We start from the raw sequence: 15,595 nt of genomic DNA on the forward strand, positions 1-15,595 counted from the left end.
TTTTTTTTTAATGAGGAAAACTACACAAAAGATGATGTTTTATAACATTTTAAAATATACCACATAAAAATTAACAACTGCAATAAATAAGACTTAAAAAAATGTGGTTTGGTATACTAATAATTAGAAACACAGAAATGTAAAAATAGGAATTCACATTTTCATAAAAATACGAAATTACAGACAAAAAGATACATACATTGAACTAAAACACAAAGGTAAGTAAATCTGTACTTTAATGAGCTCTTTTTACATTGCTAGACTTTTTCCCTTCTGAAGAGAAGCTAGGACTTTGCTTGAGAACACTGAAACGACCAAGACTCTGATAATTAAATTCCCTGATTTTTTCTGGTGCTGGGTAAGACATCCTGCGTAAAAGATCCGACTGAAGGCAAAGAAATAGTTTTGTGTGGTCTGAAGCTGAAGGATTAGTTGACTGAAGATCCAGTACCAGTTCCATTCCCTGTCACACTGGAGGGTGTGTTGATTGAAGGCAGAGTAAAAGTTCTGTTTTGAATCATACGGGAGGATGAATCCATTGATGACCCAATGCCTGTTCTGCTGGGTGGCACACTGGAGGGTATGTTGGTTTCAAACACACTGTCACTACTCCCAGATATCACATGGGAAGATATATCCATTGATGACCCAAAACCTGATCTGCCTGGTGGCACACTGGAGGGTATGTTGGTTTCAAACACACTGTCACTAATCCCAGATATCACATGGGAAGATATATCCATTGATGACCCAAAACCTGATCTGCCTGGTGGCACACTGGAGGGTATGTTGGTTTCAAACACACTGTCACTAATCCCAGATATCACATGGGAAGATATATCCATTGATGACCCAAAACCTGATCTGCCTGGTGGCACACTGGAGGGTATGTTGGTTTCAAACACACTGTCACTAATCCCAGATATCACATGGGAAGATATATCCATTGATGACCCAATGCCTGTTCTGCCTGGTGGCACACTGGAGGGTATGTTGGTTTCAAACACACTGTCACTAATCCCAGATATCACATGGGAGGATATATCCATTGATGACCCAAAACCTGATCTGCCTGGTGGCACACTGGAGGGTATGTTGGTTTCAAACACACTGTCACTAATCCCAGATATCACATGGGAGGATATATCCATTGATGACCCCAAACCTGATCTGCCTGGTGGCACACTGGAAGGAATATCGGTTTTAGATGCAGTGTAAGTTTTGTGGCGTGTCACACCAGAGGGTTTGTCAGTTCCAGTCACAGTAGAGGTTCTATGGGGTGTCACACCGGAGGAGAGTACAGTTTCAGGTTGCAGCATCTGGAAATCTCGTCTGTAACTCCGGTCAGGATGACTTTCTGGCCCGTAAATAAGACGCGGATGGCTAGGCTCACTCCCGTGTGCTGGAATAAAACAAAGAATGAGAAACAAATCATGAGAGAATCTACATTTTCTGTTAAATACCTCTCACAAAGGTATGTCTGTGAGGGTACCTATAACCGTTTGCTTCTTGTCTTAAGTGCTTATTTGAAACACAGGGCAACTGGATACAGATAAAAATCTTTAACAGACAAAGGACATTAGCACAAGTACGCTGCCTTGGGAAGTGTTGGAAAACAATAACACTTTATATGAAGTGCTAGAAATACTTCCAGAGATCTCTTACCGTCATCATTATAATTCTTTTTCAATCAAGTAAACAAGCTTATTCTATGTCATTCTTATTGGGGAACACTGGCCCTGCTAGCCACAGAAGGGACTCATTTACTTATGAACATATTTCACCATCAAGTGAAATCAACACTTAATACTCCTCAAATATTAGTCAGGCATTTTGTTTCTGGCAGCATTTAAATTAAGTTCCTGTAATATTCAAACATGTCACAATAGTCTGACAAGTGAAAATTTCACAGAACTAGAATACTGAGTATCAAACAATTTTTGCAGAGAAAAGGCACTTTCTTTACCAAATAACACGTGTGGGGCTGATCTACTGTGTTTCTGAGCCCCTTGTTCTAAGCTACATAATGTGATTTATAATATAAATTTCTTATGGCGTGATTTGTAATATTTGGTTACAACTCTTACACGTGTAAGCAAAGCCACATGCCAAGGAGAGCATTTCCATTGGGATACCTGCATTCCTTCTTATGCCGTATATTCCTTATATACTCGCTGTGCAGTAACGTTGGCAAGTGATATCGAGTTGACTAAAAGCAGGTAAGAATTGCAAATACTCCAGCAAAAGGTAGTCTCTGGGAGACATTACTGCTGGGTGTATTCAGCATTATAGACACATTTCCAGCTTAGTAAACACTGTCGATATGCTTCTCTGGTTTTGCCTCTACTGATATCTCCATCCTTTCATGTCTGCGATCATCTCAACAGCTGGGAAATTCTCTTTTGTGGCCTATCTCTGTTGGGTTTGCATGGGTTAATCTTTGGTGAGGAGGGAAGAAGCCAGCCATGCAAGTGATATTTCTGTGAGGAGCTGGTAAAAGCTTCTTCCATGCCTGGCAAAATCAATTGCTGGCTGCCTCTAAGAACAGGCACATCGCTTAGCTAATTAGAAAAGCCGGTAATGCCTCCATGATAACTTATTTACGAAAGACAAAACCTTGGGAACGCTCTTTTTCTTCCTTGGGTGGGTGGGTAGGAGCCGGGGCCCTCCCGATCCAGGGCCGGCCATGTGGCCAGGACTGCATGGGCAGGATTGGCACGGCCAGGGCGGCGCCATGCAGCCACGGCTATCTCAGCATGGCTCGCAATGAACTTGACTTGCTCAGCTGCTTTTAGCCAGCCGTGCTGCAAAGAGAAGGGCAAAAAGTGCTCCGCATGAAGAGAGGCGATGAGTGGAGGCAGCAGGCGGCACGGCCCGCGTGGTGCCGGCGGGAACCATGCAATCAGCAGTGAGAGGTACGGCGAGCAAGACCCTGATGTGGAGCCCAGGTGGGGCCCACAACCCTTCAACGCTGCAGAATTCTATAAACTTCTCAATTGATAGAACCTGAGAACAAATGAACATAGGAACACGAATTCTCTCCCGAGCCAGAGAAAAGGTGAAGACCCGTGAGGAGAAAAACATGGCAACGCTAAGGTCGGTGCAAACGATGGAGGTGGAGGAGCAGGTTCTGGGTCTCGGGGCTGAAATTCTCCGGCAAAGCCATGGTGAGGACTATTTTACAACCATCTATTTCCCTGTAATTCATTAAGTGCTTGGGGGAATGCAGAATTCACCCGCAGCCTGTGAGAAAAAAGTGCTCCTGTTGGAACATGTGGATGCTGAGAAGCTGCGATCTGCTGGGAGGCTTGAACAGAGAGAGAGAGAGAACCCGTGCTTCCAGAGACAGAAGGAAAAGACCCTTGCCTATTTTATACTAGAACAGCTCATCCTTAAAACAAAACCCCATGAAGCAAATGGACCACAAAAAAAAACCCCAAACAGTTGTGGGAAGACTCGCAGCAGATTTGAGCAGGACTGCTACTGGTGAAAAGTAGAACCAGGTCGGAAAAGTTCACTGAGAGCTGTCTCCCACGGGAAAGACCCATGGCATAGCAAGAGAGATTCCTCCCCCTAAGCAAACTGAAGGAAGACTTCCAGATGTCTTCCAGACAAAGCCACTAAAAGCCCCAATTTGTCTCCCTGCGCTGTCAGTGGAAAGGAAATGAATGGCTGGGGGAGGGGAAAAGTGATTTTAGTTCACATTGTCCTTTTAAAATTCTGTTAATGGATTCTTCTTTATACATTTTAAAGTTGTGAGCCTGTTTTGCCCTTGAAGTCTTTTACTCCTAATCCATATCTCTCCCCATGAGCTTTTTCATTACTCTTTCCCCCTCTTCTGCTCAACTATGGCCGAGGAGAATGAGTAAATTATTTTTCTGTAGGTGCACCGGCATTTAGCCAGTGTCAAGCCTACGACACTATCAGATCTTACCTTACTTACGATCACTGTCAGAACATTCACACATTTCAATCAAATAAACCATCCAACACTAACAATACTAAGAAAAAGTTATAATTACTTGAGGACCATATTTACTGAAATCTGTCCGACACTACTTCCAAGAAAAAAATGCAAGACAGAGGGTAACAAGAGAAGACCCAGTCTGACGAATTTCTACAACTCCAGAGAAAGTGAACTTTAAAAAGCAAGGAAATGCAAAGAACAGAAATGGTTCTAGATGCAAGAAAAGGCTATTAGAAATGTCAAAGTTTCATAACAGAAAGAAAGGAAGAAAGGACGAAAGGAACAAAAGAAGAAAGGAAGAAAGAGGAAAAAAGAAAGGAGGAAAGACAAAAGATTTAAAAAAAAAATAAACCAATCAAATTTCAAAGACCCGCCGACAGCCACTGTAACAGCTCTCCGAAACCAAAAAATTCCAAGCAACCACGCATCCGAATGCAAACTTGAACAAAAAACACCCACAAGGAAATAGGGATTAATAGAAAAAACTGGTGCAGTAAGAATTTTAATCCCTATGTTAGATTTAACCAACCCCTTTCTCCTCTGAAAAAAGTCTCAGAACATTTCTGTCAGCAACAGTTCTGACCCTCCATCAGGATTACAATTAAATACTGTTATATTTGTGTAGAGAAGCTGTGCAGCATGAAGGGCGGTGCTGTCTGGGAACCCACATGCAATTGACTAGAAGTGTTTGAAAAGCAGACTTACCATCAGGAGCAGGAACAGGAGCAGGTGGTGTCCTGGGTGCTTGAGGTGAAACAAGAGGCTGAACTAGATCTGTTTAGAAACAGTTTTAAAAAGCAAAGAATTGCATTGAATCTGTATGGTTGTGGTTGAAAGAAAAAGCTATTAGAAATGTTATGGTTTTAGAAGAGAGGGGAAAGGGAGAGGGAAAGGGAAAGGCAGGGACTGAAAACAAAAATATAGAAATTTTAAAAAATCAAAGGCCCATGCAACCACTGCAACCAATCCCCAAAACCAAAACATTCCAAGCAACCAAGCCTCCAAACGCAAACTAAAACAAAAAATACCCACAAGGAAAGAGGGACTAAAGAAAAAACATTGGAGAAACAATTTTTTGCAGAAACAATTTCGATCCCTGTGATAGCTTTAACCACAACCTCTGCTGAAAAATGCCTCAGAACATTTCTGTCAGCACTAGTTCAGACACTCTGTGATGTTTACAATTAAATATTGCTGTGTTTGCCTACAGATGCTGTACAAACTGAAGGAAGGTGCTGTCTGGGAACCCACAGGCAAGTGACTAGAAGTGTTTGAAAAGCAGACTTACCATCAGGAGCAGGAACAGGAGCCAGTGGTGTCCTGGGTGCTCGGGGTGAAACACGAGGCTGAAAGATATCTGTTGAGAAACAGTCAGTTTTAATAAGTAAAGAAATGCATAGAATCCATATAGTTTTGATTGAAAGGAAAGGCTATTATAAATGCTAAGGTTTAATACGAGGAAGCGAGGATGGGAAGGGAAGGGAGGAATGGGACAGGAGAGAAGGGAGGAATGGGACGGGAGAGAAGGGAGGAATGGGACAGGAGAGAAGGGACGAATGGGACAGGAGAGAAGGGACGAATGGGACGGGAGAGAAGGGATGGGATGAAAAGAAAAGCAAGTAAAGCAAGGAAGGAATTAAGGAAAAGAAATCCAGATAAGAAAATCAAAGACCCCATCACGCATCCACCACAACCACTCCCCAAAACCAAAACATTCCAAGCAACCAGGCCTCCAAACGCAAACTAGAACAAAAAATACCCACAAGGAAAGAGGGACTAAAGAAAAAACATTGCAGAAACAATTTCAATCCCTGTGACAGCTTTAACCACAAATGTTCTCTGCCGAAATATGTCTCAGAACATTTCTGTTAGAACCAGTTTAGACACTCTGTGATGTTTACAATTAAATATTGTTGTGTTTGCCTACAGATGCTGTACAACATGAAGAAAGGTGCTGTCTGGGAACCCACATGCAAGTGACTAGAAGTGTTTGAAAAGCAGACTTACCATCAGGAGCAGGAACAGGAGCCAGTGGCGTCCTGGGTGCTCGGGGTGAAACAAGAGGCTGAACTGTATCTGTTTAGAAACAGTCAGTTTGTAAAAGCAAAGAAATGCATAGAATCTGTATAGTTTTGGTTGAAAGGAAAAGCTATTAGAAATGCTAAGGTTAGTAAGGGGAAGTGAGGATGGGATGGGAAGTGAGGAATGGGAAGGAAAGGGAGGAATGGGACGGCAGAGAAGGGATGGCAGAGAAGGAAAAGCAAGCAAAGCAAGGAAGGAATTAAGGAAAAGAACACCCCCCCCAAAAAAAAAAAAATCAAAGACCCAATCACGGATCCACCACAACCACTCCCCAAAACCAAAACATTCCAAACAACCAAGCCTCCAAACGCAAACTAAAACAAAAAATACCCACAAGGAAAGAGGGACTCATAGAGAAAACATTGCAGAAGTAATTTTAATCCCTATGTTAGCTTTAATCACAATCATTCTCTTCTCAAAAATGTCTCAGAACATTTCTTGTCAGCACCCGTTTAGACACTCGGTGACGTTTAGAATTAAATATTGTTGTGTTTGCCTACCGATGCTGTACAACATGAAGGAAGGCGCTGTCTGGGAACCCACATGCAAGTGACTAGAAGTGTTTGAAAAGCAGACTTACCATCAGGAGCAGGAACAGGAGCCAGTGGTGTCCTGGGTGCTCAGGGTGAAACACGAGGCTGAAAGGTATCTGTTGAGAAACAGTCAGTTTTAAAAAGCAAAGAAATCCGTATAGTTTTGGTTGAAAGGAAAAGCTATTAGAAATGCTAAGGTTTAATACGAGGAAGCGAGGATGGGAAGGGAAGGGAGGAATGGGACGGGAGAGAAGGGAGGAATGGGACGGGAGAGAAGGGAGGAATGGGATGGGAGAGAAGGGAGGAATGGGATGGGAGAGAAGGGATGGGACGAAAAGAAAAGCAAGTAAAGCAAGGAAGGAATTAAGGAAAAGAAATCCAGATAAGAAAATCAAAGACCCCATCACGCATCCACCACAACCACTCCCCAAAACCAAAACATTCCAAGCAACCAAGCCTCCAAAAGCAAACTAAAACAAAAAATACTCACAAGGAAAGAGGGACTAAAGAAAAAACATTGCTGAAACAATTTCAATCCCTGTGACAGCTTTAACCACAACCGTTCTCTGCCGAAAAATGTCTCAGAACATTTCTGTCAGCACCAGTTTAGACACTCTGTGATGTTTACAATTAAATATTGTTGTGTTTGCCTACAGATGCTGTACAACATGAAGAAAGGTGCTGTCTGGGAACCCACAGGCAAGTGACTAGAAGTGTTTGAAAAGCAGACTTACCATCAGGAGCAGGAACAGGAGCTGGTGGTGTCATGGGTGCTCGGGGTGAAACACGAGGCTGAAAGATAACTGTTTAGAAGCAGTCAGTTTTAAAAAGCAAGGAAATGCATAGAATGGATATGGCTGTGGTTGAAAAGAAAATCTATCAGAAATGTTACTGGTTTAGAAAAGAAAGGAAGGAAAGCAAGGAAAGTAAGGGAAGCAAGTAAATAAGGAAAGGAAGGATATGGTAATAAAAATAAACCAAGCAGCAAACATCCACCCAGCGCAACCACTCCACAAAACCAAAAAGTCTCACCAACCAAGCAACCAAACCCAAATGAAAATATCTATGCACATAGGGACCAATTGAACAAACATTACAGCAATAATTTCACTCCCTGGCTTAGCTTTTGCCATCCCCTTTCTCTTCTGAAGAAGTCTCAGAATGTTTCTCTTAAGTCCAGTTTAGTTGCTCAATATGTTTACATTTAAATGTTGTTGTGTTTGCCTACAGAGGCTGTGCAGCATGAATGCAGATGCCAGCTACCAGCCGACATCCAAGTGACTACAATTGCTTGAAAGGCAGACTTACCTTCACTGTCATGAGCATGAGCTGAAGGTGTTTTGGCTAGTTGGTGTCCAGTGTGACCCCAAAAAGATTCTATGCAGAAAAAGTAGTTTTAAAATTAAAATATTTTAAAATGTTTTGAAACAATGAAATGCCCAAATCTGAAATGGTTGTAGTTGTAAGGAAAGGCCATTACAAAAAGCTTACTGGTTTCTATCAGAAAGCAAGGAAAAGGTCTTTGGCAAAAAATGAAGAAGAAAGAAATTTTAAAATGTAACAAAAAAAGATCCAAAAAATCTCTTAAACCAAACACGCACCCACACACCAACACCACTCCCCAAAACCAAGACTCCAACCGAGCAAGCAACTAAACCGAATCTAAAACCAAATATATCCAAGCAATTAAGGAGCAACAGAAAATAAAAATTTTTACAGTAGTAATTTTAATCCCTGTGTTAGCTTTCAGTGTCTCCTTCCCCTTCTGAGAAAAGTCTCACAACATGTCTGTTAGTCCTAGTTTTTCTGCTCCATAATGTTTGCTATCAAGCACTGTTGTATTTGCCTACAGAGGCTGTGCAGCATGAAGGCAGATGCCAGCTAGGAACCCACATCCGGGTGACTCTAATTGCTTGAAACGCACACTTACCATCATGAGCATGAGCAGGAGGTGGACGAGCTGCTTGAGGTAAAACAGGAAGCCAAAAAGAGTCTGTTCAGAGAAAATAAAATTACTTCCAGAGAAAGTAAATTTTAAAAAATATGGAAGTACCCAGAATGAAATGGTTGTGGTTGCAAGGAAAGGCTATTTCAGACCGTTAGCAGTAGTTTCATTGCTCAATTATATTTACAATATAATTGCCTGCAGAAGCTGTGCCGCATGAGGTGTTGGCTAGGAACCCACACCCAAGTGACTCTAATTGCTTGAAAAGCAGACCTACCATCAGGAGCAGGAGAATGAGCAGGAGCAGGAGGTGGACGGTCTGCTTGAGGTTCAATGGGAGACCAAAAGGAGTCTGGTCAGAGAAAGTAATTTTCCTTCAGTGTCTTAGGTTATAACGGAAGATGTAACCAAAAAGTATGTATTCTATTACCATTTATGTAAGCTGTTAAGATAAATGAGGCAGTATTCTTTATCCTTTCTGTGACTCATCCCTAATAACTCCCTCCAGGGGGCTATCTCCACTGATGGGCCATCAAGGCCTTACTGCATGACTTACAAAATTGCATCATCCCCTTGTGAGATGCTGTGCCCAAGGGGGAGAACCAGGCATTCCACCTGGTTATATATATAACCCGAGATTTAGGAACACCAGAGCAGCCTTACCCACTGGATTCCCAGAGGACAAGAGCTACCTAACTACCACTGGACCTTGAGAGGAACACCAGACCCTTCTACAGGATCACCGCTTCAACAGAACCACATCTATCACTTCAACAGGACTGCAGCCACCATTTAATTGGACTGCTACCATCACCCTGACCAACAGGGTGTCAGGTTGTATCCTGATTCTGTCAGTCTAAGCCAGCGTTTTCTGCCTCTATTTTAATTTTCCTATTAAATTGTAGTTCTGACTTGGAATCTTCCACTGGTTTGTTTTCAAACTAGTACGTAGTACACGGTACCAGCTGCTTTGGATTCAAAGTGCTGCCAAAAAGATTCTGTTCAGAGAAAGTAAATTTACTTCAGAGAAAGTAAAGTTTAAGAAACAAGGCAATGCGATAAGTATTCTTGTATTTGCCTACAGATGCTGTGGAGCATGAAGGGACATGCTGGCTCTGGAACCCACATCCAAGTGACTAAAATTCCTTGAAAAGCAGACTTACCAGCAGGAGCAGGAGTTGTACTCGCTGCTTCGGGTTCAAAGTGAACATGCAAAGATTCTGTTCAGAGAAAATAGATTTAAAAAACAGGTGAAGTGGTTGTGGTTGCAAGGAAGGCTATTACAAAATGTTAATAGTTTATGACAGAAAGGTAAAAGACTTCATTAAAAAAATTAGAAAAGAACGAAAGAGAGGAATCAAAATTAATAATAACAAAAATCAAAAACCATAAAAGAAAATACTCACCCAACCACCAGCACTTCTGCCCAATACCAATGATCCAAACTGCCAAGCAACTAAACCCAAACTAAAACCAAAAATATCTGAGCAAATGGGGACCAATAGAAAAAAAAAATTACAGAAGTAATTTTAATCTCTGTGTAAGCTTTCACCATCCCCACTGTCTTCTGAAAAACATCTCAAAAAGTTTCTGTTAGCACTAGTTTTAATGCTCCATTATGTTTACAATTAAGCATTATATTTGCCCACAGAACTTACGCAGGAAGAAAGCTGATGCAGGTGAGGAACCCACAGGCAAGAGACTACAATTATTGATAAAGGAGACTTACCGGCAGGGGCAGGAACAGGGGCAGGGACAGGGATAGGGGCAGGAACAGGAGCACAGGCAGGGGCACCGGCAGGAACAGGAACAAGGGCAGGAACAGGGGCAGAAGCAGGAATAGGGGCAGGGGCAGAGCAAGGGATAGGGGCAAGGACAGGGGTAGGGGCAGGAGCAGGGGCAGGAGCAAGGGTAGGGGCCGGAACAGGGGCCAGAACAGGAACAGGGGCTGGAGAAGGGTCAGGGAGAGGGACAGGGGCATGAGCATCGGCAGGAGCAGCCGCAGGAACAAGGACAGGGGCAGAGGCAGGAACACAGGCAGGAACAGGGACAGGGGCAGGGAGAGGGGCAGGAGCAAGGGAAGGACAAGGGGCAGGAGCAGGGGAAGGAGAAGGGGCAGGAGAAGGAACAGGGGCATGGGTACAGGCACGGGCAGGGGCAGGGACAGGGGCAAAGGCAGAGGCAGGAGCAGGAACAGGGGCAGGAACAGGGGCATGGGCAGAAACAGGGGCAGGAACAGGGGCACGGGCAGGGCAAGGGACAGGGGCAAGGACAGGGGCAGGAACAAGGGCAGGGGCCAGAACAGGGGCCAGAACAGGAACAGGGACCGGAGAAGGGGCAGGGACAGGGGCACGAACAGGAGCAGGGGCACAGGCAGGAACAGGGGCAGGGGCAGGAACAAGGGCAGGGGCAGGAACAAGAGCAGGGGCACTAGCAGGGGCAGTAGAAGGGGCAGGAACAAGGGCAGGGACAGGGGCAGGGCCAGAAAACAAGGGCAGGGGCAGGAACAAGGGCAGGAGCAGGAGCAGGGACAGGGACAGGGGAACGGGCAGGAACAGGGGCACAGGCAGGAACAGGGGTACGGGTAGGGCGAGGGACAGGGGCAAGGATAGGGGCAGGAGCAGGAGCAGGGGCAGGGGCCAGAACAGGAACAGGGGCTGGAGAAGGGTCAGGGAGAGGGACAGGGGCACGGGCAAGGCCAGGAACAGGAGCAGCAGCAGGAACAAGGGCAGGGGTAGGGGCAGGAACAGGGGCCGGAACATGGGCAGGGGCAGGAGAAGGGGCAGGGACAGGGCGACGGGCTGGGGCAGGAACAAGGATAGGGGCAGGAACAAGGGCAGGGGCAGGAACAACGGGAGATGCCGGGGTCAAGAGCAGGGGGTGGAGAAGGGGCAGGGCCAGGGGGATGGGCAGGGCCAGGAACAGGAGCAGGGGCAGGAGCAGGGGCAGGGGCAGGGGCAGGAGCAGGGGCAGGGGCAGGAGCAGGGGTAAGGACAGGAACAGGGGCAGGGCTACTGGCAGGGCCAGAGGCAGGGGCAGAGGCAGGGGCAGGGGCAGGATGAAGGGAAGAAACAAGGGCAAGAACACAGGCAAGGAAAGGAGCAGGGACAGGACCAGGGACAGGAACAGGGACAGGGGCAGGGATAGGGCAAGGGAAAGGGGCAAGGACAGGGGCAGGGGCCGGAACAGGGGCCAGAACAAGATCAGGGGCCGGAGAAGGGTCAGGGACAGGGACAGGGGCACGGGCAAGGCCAGGCACAGGAGCAGGGGCACGGGCAGTGGCAGGAGCAAGGGCAGGGGCAGGAACAAGGGCAGGGGCAGGATCAAGGGCAGGGGCAGGATCAAGGGCAGGAACAAGGAGAGGGGCAGAGACAGCGGCAGGGACAGGGCCAGGAGCAGGGGCAGGGACACGAACAGGGACATCGACAGGAACAGGGGCAGGAACACGGACTGGAACAGGGACAGGGGCAGGGCCTGGGGCAGGGTCAGTGACAGGGGTGGGGACAGGGACAGGGATAGGGACAGGGAGAGGAACAGGACAACGGGCAGGAACACAGGCAGGGGTAGGAACAGGAGCAGGGGCAGGAACAAGGGCAGGGGCAGGAACAAGGGCAGGGGCAGGAACAAGAGCAGGGGCAGGACCAGGGGCAGAAACACAGACAGGAACAGAGGCAGGGACAAAGGCAGGGACAGGGATAGGGGCAGCAACAGAGGAACGGGCATGGGCAGGAACCGGAGCAGGGGCAGGAACAGGGGCGAAAACACAGGCAGGGACAGGGACAGGGACAGGGGAAGGGGCAGGGACAGGGGAAGGGGCACGCGCAGGAACAGGGGCACGGGCAGGAACAGGGGCACGGGCAGGAACAGGGGCAGGAGAAGGGGCAGGTGCAGGCGGCAGGAAAAAGGGCAGGGGCTGGAACAGGGGCTGGAGAAGGGTCAGCGAGAGTGACAGGGTCACGGGCAAGGCCAGGAACAGGACCAGCGGCAGGAACAAGGGCAGGGGTAGGGGCAGGAACAGGGGCAGGAACAAGGGCAGTGGTACAGGCAGGGGCAGGAACACGGGCAAAAGCAGGAGAAGGGGCAGGTACAGGGGCAGGGCCAGGAGCAGGAACATGGGAAGGAACAGGGACAGGGTCAGGAGCAGGGGCAGGGACAGGAACAGTGACATGAACAGGGAAATGGGCAGGGGAAAGAAGAAGGGCAGGGGCCGGAACAGGGGCCGGAGAAGTGTCAGGGAGAGGGACAGGGGGACGGGCAGGGCCAGGTAAAGGAGCAGGGGCACGGGCAGGAGCAGGGGCAGGAACAAGAGCAGGGGCAGGTAAAGGAGCTGGGGCAGGAACAAGGGCAGGGCCAGGAGCAGGGGCACGGGCAGGAGCAGGGGCAGGAACAAGGGCAGGAACAGTACCAGGGGCAGGAACACGGACAGGAACAGGGGCAGGGACAAAGGCAGGGACAGGGATAGGGGCAGTGACAGAGGCACAGGCATGGGCAGGAACAGGAGCGGGGGCAGGAACAAGGGCAGGGGCAGGGGCAGGAACAGGAGCAGGGGCAGGGGCAGGAGCAGGGGCAGGAACAGGAGCAGGAACAGGACCAGGGACAAGGGCAGGGACAGAGGCAAGGACAGGAGCAGGAACAGCGCCAGAGGCACGGACAGGGGCACGGGCAGGGCCCGAAACAGGGTCCGGAGCAGGGGCAGGAACAGGAACAGGGGCAGGAAGAAGGGACAGGCGAAGGACAGGGGCCGGAGCAGGAGCCAGAACAGGAACAGGGGCTGGAGAAGGGTCAGGGGGAGGGACAGGGGCACGGGCAATGCCAGGAACAGGCCAGCGGCAGGAACAAGGGCAGGGGTAGGGGGAGGAACAGGAGCAGGGGCAGGAACAAGGGCAGGGGCAGGAAGAAGGGCAGGCCCAGGAACCGGAGCAGGGGCACGTGCAGGAGCAGGGCAGGAACAAGGGCAGGGGCAGGGACAGGAACAGGGATAGGGGCAGGGGGAGGAACAGGGGCCAGAACAAGGGCAGGAGTAGGAACAGGAGCAGGGGCAGGGACAGGGGGAGGGACAGGAGAAGGGGCAGGGACAGGGGCAGGAACAAGGGCAGGGGCAGGAGCAGGAACAGGGGCAGGGCAATGGACAGGGGCAAGGGCAGGGGCTGGAGAAGGGGCAGGGACAGGGACACAGACAGGAGCAGGAATAGGGCAGGAGCAGGGGCAAGAACAGGGACAGAGGCACGGGCAGGGCAAGGAAGAAGAGCAGGGGCACAGGCAGGAATAGGGACACGGGCAGGAACAAGGGTAGGGGCAGGAGCAGAAACAGGGGCAGGGCAAGGGACAGGGGCAAGGACAGGGGCAGGGGCAGGAGCAGCGGCAGGAGCAGAAGCAGGAACAAGGTCAGGGGCCGGAACAGGAACAGGGGCTGGAGAAGGGTCAGGAAGAGGGATAGGTGCACGGGCAAGGCCAGGAACAGGACCAGCGGCAGGAACAAGGGCCAGGGGCAGGAATAGGAACAGGAGCAAGGGCAGGAACAAGGGAAGGAACAGGGGCAGGGACAGGGATAGGGGCAAGGGCATGGGCAGGGGCAGGAGCAGGGGCCGGAACAGGAAAAAGGGCAGCGACGGGGGCAGGAAGACGGGCAGGAACAGGGACTGGGACAGGGGCAGGAGAAGGGGCAGGAGAAGGGGCAGGAGAAGGAGCTGGGGCACGGGCATGAACAAGGGGCAGGAACAAGGGCGGGAGCAGGAGGTGGGGCAGGGCCAGGAAGAGGATCAGGGACATGGGCACGGTCAGGGGCAGGAACAAGGGCAAGGGCAGGGGCAGGAGCAGGAGCAGAGGCACAGGCAGGAACAGGGGCACGGGCAGGAATAGGAACAGGAGCAGGGGCAGGGACAGGGGCAGGAAGACAGGCAGGAACAGGGACTGGAACAGGGACGGCGGCAGGAGCAGGGGCAGGAGCAGGGACACGGGCAGGGCCAGGAACAGGGGCCGGAGAAGGGGCAGCGGCAGAGGCACGGGCAGGGCCAGGGACAGGGTCGGGATTAGGTCTAAATCTAAAACTCTCTGAAATCAATGGGAAGATAAGTGTTGCAAAGCCAGCAAGATTTAACTGTCTAAACTTTCAAAGCCCCCTACAGTCATGGCTGTCTTTTGCATTACAGGAGTAGAGTTATTTTTCCCTTCGTTCAATTGCAGAAATACAGAATTCTTTGGGAAATCCTTCACCCCCATTTGCTAAAGGGATTACCAAACAAGCAAATTTCCCTTCCTCTTCTGTCCCACTCCAAAACAGCATGCACTATCAATACTGCTATAATGGACAATCCAAGCTGAAATTTAGCTTTAAACTCTGCTTTAGCAAATTAGTTCTGCAGCTTCTTCCTTCTTGCTGTTCCTGCTAAGAGTTGCTGTATTTTAGCATCAAAGAGACTTTACATGGAGTTGTACATGGAGTTGTTACATGTGCACCTGTGCCTATTTTTGTACATAAAAGTGTAAGCAATAAAGTGCTTTCAGACAGACTGCTGCCTGAAATTCATGGATGAAACAATGTTTTTAATAACTGCTGGTATTTTCAGAAAAGTTTCATTCAAGGATGGTGCAACTCTCTGAACGGAGGTAATGGAAATACAATGTAAAAGAGGAGAAGCTCATAGCTGAGAGTTCTTTCTAAATCCTCAGTTTTTAACAGATCTTTCAGGAGCAGTGAATTAGCAGCTGAGCTCCCTGTTGAACTGTGAGACTGAAGTTTGTCTTGACATCCTGTACGTTTGTGGTGCTCTCCACCCCTCCAATGTTATTCTGAAGAGGGGAGTTTCTTCTCAGGGTCTAATGGGGCTGGCTCTCCTCTTTGTCCAGCCCTTATGGATCTGTTTTACATGAGCCCTTCATGCAGCTGCACACGCAGAGCTGCATGCCCCTGCTCCTAAGTGCATTTCCTTATCAGAATATATGGACACTGCATTATGCTGCATGTTTATTTCTTGAAACACTAGCTGATAATGTGGCCATAGTCAAACAAAATGCTACATGCGACAGCAACCAATTAATTTCTTTTAGGAAAGGAATATGACATCAGAC

The sequence above is a fragment of the Hirundo rustica genome, chromosome Z, assembly GCF_015227805.2.
Source record: "Hirundo rustica isolate bHirRus1 chromosome Z, bHirRus1.pri.v3, whole genome shotgun sequence".
NCBI classification, from domain to species: Eukaryota; Metazoa; Chordata; class Aves; order Passeriformes; family Hirundinidae; genus Hirundo; species Hirundo rustica.